The 7,458-nt window shown below is 42.5% G+C and overlaps 1 non-coding gene across 1 annotated transcript; it reads left to right on the top strand.

Moving 5' to 3' along the window:
* Window positions 1-6,195: 6,195 nt before the first annotated feature.
* trnar-ccu (transfer RNA arginine (anticodon CCU)) lies at window positions 6,196-6,268 on the top strand. Its single transcript has one exon. It is a non-coding gene; the product is annotated as a tRNA-Arg (tRNA).
* Window positions 6,269-7,458: the final 1,190 nt, after the last annotated feature.

Genomic DNA, 7,458 nt, shown 5'->3' with positions numbered 1-7,458 from the left:
CAAACTTAATTTTAATCACTTTTAATTAGAGATTTTATTAAAAATAGTGCAATAAATGACTAATTTCACAAAAATTAATGTAATATAAAACGGATGTTTTCAACTTTATTGTAGTGTTTTAGAAACTAATATGTCTTCAAAAATGGTTATTTTTCACTCCTATGAATGAAAACTGTTGTTATATGATGTTTTTTTTTTTCAAATCTTAAATGATCATTTTTTCATGGAGCTTTGAAGGGGATGGATTCACCCTCCTTTAGCCAGGACAGAGCTCCAGGAGCCTGGGTAGGTTTCTAGCTTTCTCCCCTTGCAGGCACCTGGCACAGAAGACATCATTTTTTTCCTTAAAATCTTTTTTTTTGTGTTCCTTGTTGCTCCAAACTTAATTCTATTCACTTTTAATTAGAGATTATATTAAAAATAGTGCAATAAATGACTAATTTCACTAAAAATACTAAAAGTAATATAAAACGGATGTTTTTAACTTTATTGTAGTGTTTTAGAAACTAATATGTCTTCAAAAATGGTTATTTTTCACTCCTAGGAATGAAAGCTGTTGTTATATGATGTTTATTTTCAAATTTTGAAAAAGCAAAGGATTCTAGCTTTCTCCCCTTGCAGGCATCGGACACAGAGAACCTCATGGTTTTCCTAAAAATCATTTTTTATGTTCCCTGGTGTTCCAAACTTAGTTTTAATCAATTTTAATTTGTTATGTTACAAACAGGGTAATAAAGTCTTAATTGGACTATAACTAATGTCATATTGTCTGCTACAAAACTGATATTTTCAGCTCTATTGTAGAGATTCTAGAATCAACTAATAAAGAATTGAAATAAAAAAGGGCAAAAGAAGACATTACCAACAACGACCACATGATGGAGATATTGTCTAGACATTACCAACAACGACCACAAGATGGAGATATTGTCTAGACATTACCAACAACGACCACAAGATGGAGATATTTTCCAAAGAGGCAAGAAGGGCAAAGCTGCGATAAGGTAAAATCATTTTTTGAAAGAGATTGTTGTCAGAATGCACATCCGTATCCCAAACAGAATCTCTAGTAAAATATGATCATTTGTGAAACAGGCAAATGAGTGTCAGCTACAATATGATTGCTACATATCTGCATTTGTTGGTATTTAAGGAGTAAGAGTGCAGGTTTAAACCTGCGATCCAGTGTGTTGAAGAATTTCACAACACTACCTCTAGCACATATGGAAATAAATCCTCATAATGATTATTGCCCTGGGCATGTACCAAAAAATCAGTGAGCATATATATATATATCACTGGGTTGAAGCTAGAAACACAGAATAACTGCAAACACATCCTAAATACAGTGTTTCAGCACCTTTGACCTCATCCAGAACGTATCATTTCTTGAAAGGGATTGCTGTCCGAATGCACATCTGAATCCCAAACAGAATCTCTAGTAAAATACGATCATTTGTGAAACAGGCAAATGACTGTCTCAGGGGCCCATTTCTCATTGTCAGACACATGTATGCAATGCTTTCACTGTGCATTGAGCAATTGGGATCAAAAACACCGCAGGTAAGGCTAGAAGTCATGTTCTATGATCATTTCTTTCAGCATTAGGGACTAAATATACTAAACGTATGATGCTAAAATGTTATTTTTACATATATTAATGTAATAAATGATTGCTTATGCTTTATAAACAAATCTAATTATAATAAAAGCTTAAGTTTTGTATTTATCTTGTACCATAGAACATGATTTTCTTTGTATTTCAAGCCCACAAAGTGTCCAAATGATGCACCTTTGACCTCATCCAGAACGTATCATTTCTTGAAAGGGATTGCTGTCCGAATGCACATCTGAATCCCAAACAGAATCTCTAGTAAAATACGATCATTTGTGAAACAGGCAAATGACTGTCTCAGGGGCCCATTTCTCATTGTCAGACACATGTATGCAATGCTTTCACTGTGCATTGAGCAATAGGGATCAAAAACAGAATGGAAACAGACATGGAAACCAACAATGGGATGGGATTTGAACCCATGCGTGCAAAGCACAATGGATTAGCAATCCATCGCCTTAACCACTCGTCCACCTCGTCAACAAAACTGGGCTGTCCCAACTGGGTTGGCGCGCTCCAGATGATCTTTTTCTTTTTTTTCCCTCGTACTCGAGGGTCATTTTCCTGTTCCACATGCGATTTCAACATTTTCCTTGGGAGATGTCAAGCCAGCAAGCCACTGCTGTGGTTCAGTGGCCAGCGTGGAGTTCAGTGGCCCTGTTGTACACAGAAAGCACATTGAGCTTCTTGGACATGAAAAGTTCCAGATAAAAGCCATTTGTCATCCTTTCTCTTGGTGTCGATGTTGCTATTGTATGTAAAGGTGGCAACTTGCTCAGCGAGCAGGCGGAGCACACACAGAATGCAGATGTGTCTGAGTGGTGTGTCCAAGTGGCTGCAAAAGGACAGCACTCATGGGGCGCTGTGGCTTAGTTGGTTAAAGCGCCTGTCTAGTAAACAGGAGGCCCTGGGTCTGAATCCCAGTGGATAACCGCCTACGGCTAGACTTAATTAAATGCAAGTATTCATTTCCTGTCTTTAACACGACTTGTTTTTCTTAAAATGGATGCAACTTGCAAAACATGAAATACAAACCTTGCTAATCAGCGCTAGCAGCTGGCAAAAAAAAAAGAAGTCAGCAATGTTTTTTTTCTTTAACCTTAACCCTGCTAATGGAGAAGAGTTAAACGACCGAGTCTATGCAGCTTAAACGGTGCGCACGTCGGGTTCTTAGCTGAAAGGGTGGTAAATCACGCTCACCCCAGTCCTTAATCTTTTAAAGAGGATACAAAATTGAACCTAGTCGCCACATCACATACATCCTGTTCAATGATAAAAAGGTAACATCTATCCTCGCTCCAGAGTAAATCTCACGTTGAGGGCATATTTTTTTTCACTTTACCGTGAATCGGGCTCGGCTGCACAGAGGAGAGAGCAGAGCAATGAGGTCACGGGGACAGGGGAGTCACACGCTGGCTGTTTGAACACGCGGAAGATCACTGAGGGATCCACAGTATATGGACCCTCCGTGCGCAATCAGTCCGCACTCCGGATTCTGAATCCTGCCATCCGAGTTAAGATCTCGGCAGAACCTGAAGCGCAGTTCCTTCTTAAAACTTAATCTGGTGAGCATTTCTAGAATCGTACTTGTATAGATGCAGCCTTTAATGTGTTGCTAGGTTAAAATTGATGACTTCTTGTATTTCAGTAGGCAACTGCCCTCTTGATTTCAGATTGAATTTCTTTAATACAGGGGCGCTTTTATGATGACAGAGTCATGTTCAGGTACTTTGCTTGATGGAGGAAGCTCATTTCAGACTCTGTGATCTGCTCACCTGGAAAGGTCTGCTGTACTACTACAAGAGAGAAGTAGAGTCTGGAAGAAGGGACAATTTTATGATGCTTTGGAAGGTAGTTTTTTTTTCTTTGAAATCGAAATGAATCAGAATATCAGAGCAAAAGACAAACTCTTGGTTTGGTTTAAAGAGATATGGTTTTAAAACAGACAAAATGTAGAAAACAGGTGTTTCTCACTTTTGGAAAAGAATGGACCGGGGGTATTTTACTAGTTGCAGTGCTGAGCTCACCGGGTTGCAGTCCTGCAGTGTTGCACCAGGGTCAGTGGTGCAATGGATAACACGTCTGACTACGGATCAGGAGATTATAGGTTCGACTTCTGCCTGGCTCGGGTCGTTTTTAAATGCATCAGGCTACTCCCTAAGTAGCCTGTGCTACTTACTGTATTGTAATCGTACCCAGTAAGAGATTTCCTTCATGTAAATGAACTGCACCTGACAGCTTTAGAAAAACACCTGGGCTCAGTACGGTGCTGAGAGCTCATCGTTGCTGTTGTTCTAATTAGCACGCACTGCATCGGCTATGAACCCGAACTTTTCAATTATTCCGATCAGTAAGTCAACACGTAGTCCACATGAACGGTAGAAATATTCTCTTGTCTGTCTCTTGTTTGTATAGAACTGAATGTCCCTGACAATGTACTGTTAGTTTTAATTGAAGAACGGCATTTGTGTTCAAATATACCAGACAAGTTTACGTAACTGCTCATGCGACACTCAGTTGTAATTAGTCAAGAAATAAAGTCGAACAACAGCTGCGGGTTTGATTCTGAACGTATGAGATTGCAGCGCCTTTTACTTCCATTGCCAAATGATAGAGATTCGAAGAGAGATCCTTCAGACCAGCAAGCAAACCCACGGCTATTTCGGTTTTCTATCTAGGCAACGTTGGTGTCTGCAATAGCATACATGAAAGCGTGATGCAATTTCTGTGGCTACATTTGTTGCACGTCATGCACAGTAACAGTGTTTCTAACACCAAATAAAAAGTCAACAATTAGCTATGACGCCTTCTCCTCAGTTAACCCACTGAAACCCTTGCTGTTAACAGTTCTTTACTGCGTGCTTTACGAGCACCTACATATCGTGTCGGTTCTTTCAGCTTTATTCATTAGGTTTTCAAAGGCATAAGTAGAGCACCAGAGGTGCGAACGCAGAATGTATGGTAATCTGAAGAGCTGCTTTCCATGGCAGCGGGTCCAAGCGATTTAGCGTTTTTATAGTACCGGGAAAGGAGAAGCGGCACTTTGCCTTTGCCGCGCAGGCACAAGGCGACGTGCGGCAGACGCAGGAGTCGGCAAGTTCCGAACCTGCGCGGGGAGTCCCCAACGCATTTCGAGTCCATCGCCTTAACCACTCGGCCATGACAAAAGCGAGCTCGCTGCCGCCGCATTCCTCCTATAATCTAACACGGAGTGCGAGGTGGCTGCGGAAACCTTTTTAAAGTCGCTCTCTGTTAAAAAAAAAACCTTTCACAAGATTCGTGCCGGCAGACAGACACGCCTCAGAGGGTTTAAGGCTGGCTTCACGTTCAAATGATAAAGTCCCCCAGTCCGGATGTCAAAATGCAACTTTGGCAGACAGAAAAAACATCAACAAACCACAAATGTGGAAAAGGATTTTACAAGCTGCACCACACTGCACTTTCAAAAGCATTTACATTCGTGTTAGACGCAGGAATTGCCTTTGATTTGCGCGCTTACGAACGCCATGGAAAACGAAACAAAACTAAAGCCCTCAGCTCCTGCACTTGATTAAATGCCGTTACGTGTCGCAACAGGAATTTACGTCATCCTACCACTGCAACACGGGGAATAGAGGGAAATGAGCACAAGCTACGAATTGTCTCTAAACAGTCCCTACAGTTGTAAGACGCCTGGAAGCGTGCGCCCACATCATTAATCTTTGCGCATCTGTGCAAGGTAAACTCTGGAGCAGTCTCTGAAACGGCTCAAAGGAAACACGTGATTGATTCCATGTGCATCTGGGGTTCATTTCTTATTTACATTTAATTCAAGGGAAAGGCTTGGGTCAGTTTCAGACGGCCTCCAACAGCGAGATTCAAGCGCCCCACCTTCAGCCCAATCTGCGCCGCCAGAACGCCAACGGCTCCTCTGGTCTTTGGGGTGCGGTTGTGACCCTGTAACCTAAAGTGTTGGTGGCAGACAAATGGAGACTAACAGGTGATGTCCTAGGACATGACTACATTGTGACACTCGGTGGGGATGGTGACCATTGCTTGGAAAAGAGTGCGAGGCCCCTTTAGAAAAACATTTTGTTAACAGGCATTCTGCCTCAGCCTAAACACCTATAGCTTGCAAAGCGCATGCTATTAGACAGGCACCTCTGCAAGACCTTAAGAGTCTCTTAAACTAGTGATAGTAAGGTGTTCCCAATGGGCGATGTTTGGCTTTCAAATCATCTGTCTGTGGAAGCGCCGAGATGCAGCTGTTTAAGGCTTAGAAGCAGCTGACTGTTTCACTACCTAGCTGATTACTGTCAGTCAGGGAGCTCAGAGGTGAAAAGCCTGTCTGAGAGACAATTCGCCGTCGATCAGTTCAATATGTTCCGTACCAGCTCGGCGCACCTGAGATCATCTTGGTAGCCGTGTAGCTCAGATGGGTGAGAGCGTGTCTGTGTGTAACACCGTGATTGGATGCCGGTCCTTCTCAGGTCACAGTAAACCTTCTGCTGCCTAACTTTCCTAATTTTGGGGATCCCTTTGTAAAAGCAAAGGAAAAAAAAAACTGGCTCTTCATCAGCATGATCGACCCAACCCAGTGTGCCCCAGTGGCCTAATGGATAAGGCACTGGCCTCCTAAGCCAGGGATTGTGGGTTTGAGTCCCATCTGGGGTGCTCCTGTCCCATTTTGAGCGTACAAATGTCCTTGTGATTTGCAAAGCTGCAACCCCACCTTACTCAGTGAGCGTCTCTGCTTTTCTCTCACATACAGTTGGGAGAAAAACTTTTGAAAACAGCCCTTCGGAATGATGTGGATTTCTGCATGAATGGCTCCTAACATGTGATCTTATCTTTATCTAAGTCATAATAATTAATAAAGAGAGTCTGATTTAACAAATAACACACGCCCAACATTTGACATTGCTGTTTCTTTATTGACCAAATGGTTTAAACAATCAAGGTCATTGATGGAAAAAGTACGTGAACCCTTATATTAAGGAGCTAGTGGAACCTCCTTTATGACAAAAACCTCAACCCCCACTTTCTGTAGCGTCTGGTCAGACCTGAGCAGCGGTTAGGAGGTATTTTGGCCTATTCCTCTATGAAAAACTGTTTCAGTTCATGTATATTTTTGGGATGTCTTGCACTGAACGGCCTGCTTCAGATCACGCCACAGCACTTCAATGGGATTGGGGTCAGGACTCTTACTTGGCCATCCCAAAATACGGAATTTCTTTTGTTTCAGCCACTCTGTTGTTGATGTACTCCTTTGTTTTTGTCATGCTGCATGACCCAGCGTCTTTCGAGTTTTAGATCACAGGCAGACACCCTGACATTCTGCTGTAGATTTTCCTGATACATCTTGGAATTCATCGGTCCCTCGATGATTGCAAGCCGTACAGCCTCCGCCATGCTTCCCAGGTGGGATGAGGTTTTGGAGTTGGTATGCAGTGTTTTGTTATCTCCAAACATAACGCTGTGCACATTTACCGACAAGTTCAACTTTTGTCACGTCTGTCCACAGAACATTGTTCCAGGAGTTGCTGTGGAACATCCATGTGGTCTTTAGCAAACTTGAGAGGGGCAGTGGTGTTTTTTTGTGGGGGGAGAGCAGTGGTTTCCTCCATCGTGACCACGCATGATCACCACTCCTGTTCAGATTTGTTCTTATGGTGGACTCATGAACACAGACGTAAGACAAAGTCAACCACCTGTTCGCTAGATCCCATCCCCACTCAGCTAGTCAAAGATTCCCTCGAAGGACTGGCAGGACCTATAATTAGTATGATGAATGCATCGCTTGCGTCAGGCGTTGTACCTGATCAATTTAAGGTAGCGGTTGTTAGACCGCTCCTTAAGAAGTC

This window comes from Lepisosteus oculatus, unplaced genomic scaffold, assembly GCF_040954835.1.
Source record: "Lepisosteus oculatus isolate fLepOcu1 unplaced genomic scaffold, fLepOcu1.hap2 HAP2_SCAFFOLD_93, whole genome shotgun sequence".
Taxonomy (NCBI): Eukaryota; Metazoa; Chordata; class Actinopteri; order Semionotiformes; family Lepisosteidae; genus Lepisosteus; species Lepisosteus oculatus.
Note: the sequence above shows the minus strand (reverse complement) of the source record. Positions and strands in the feature narration are given on the sequence as shown.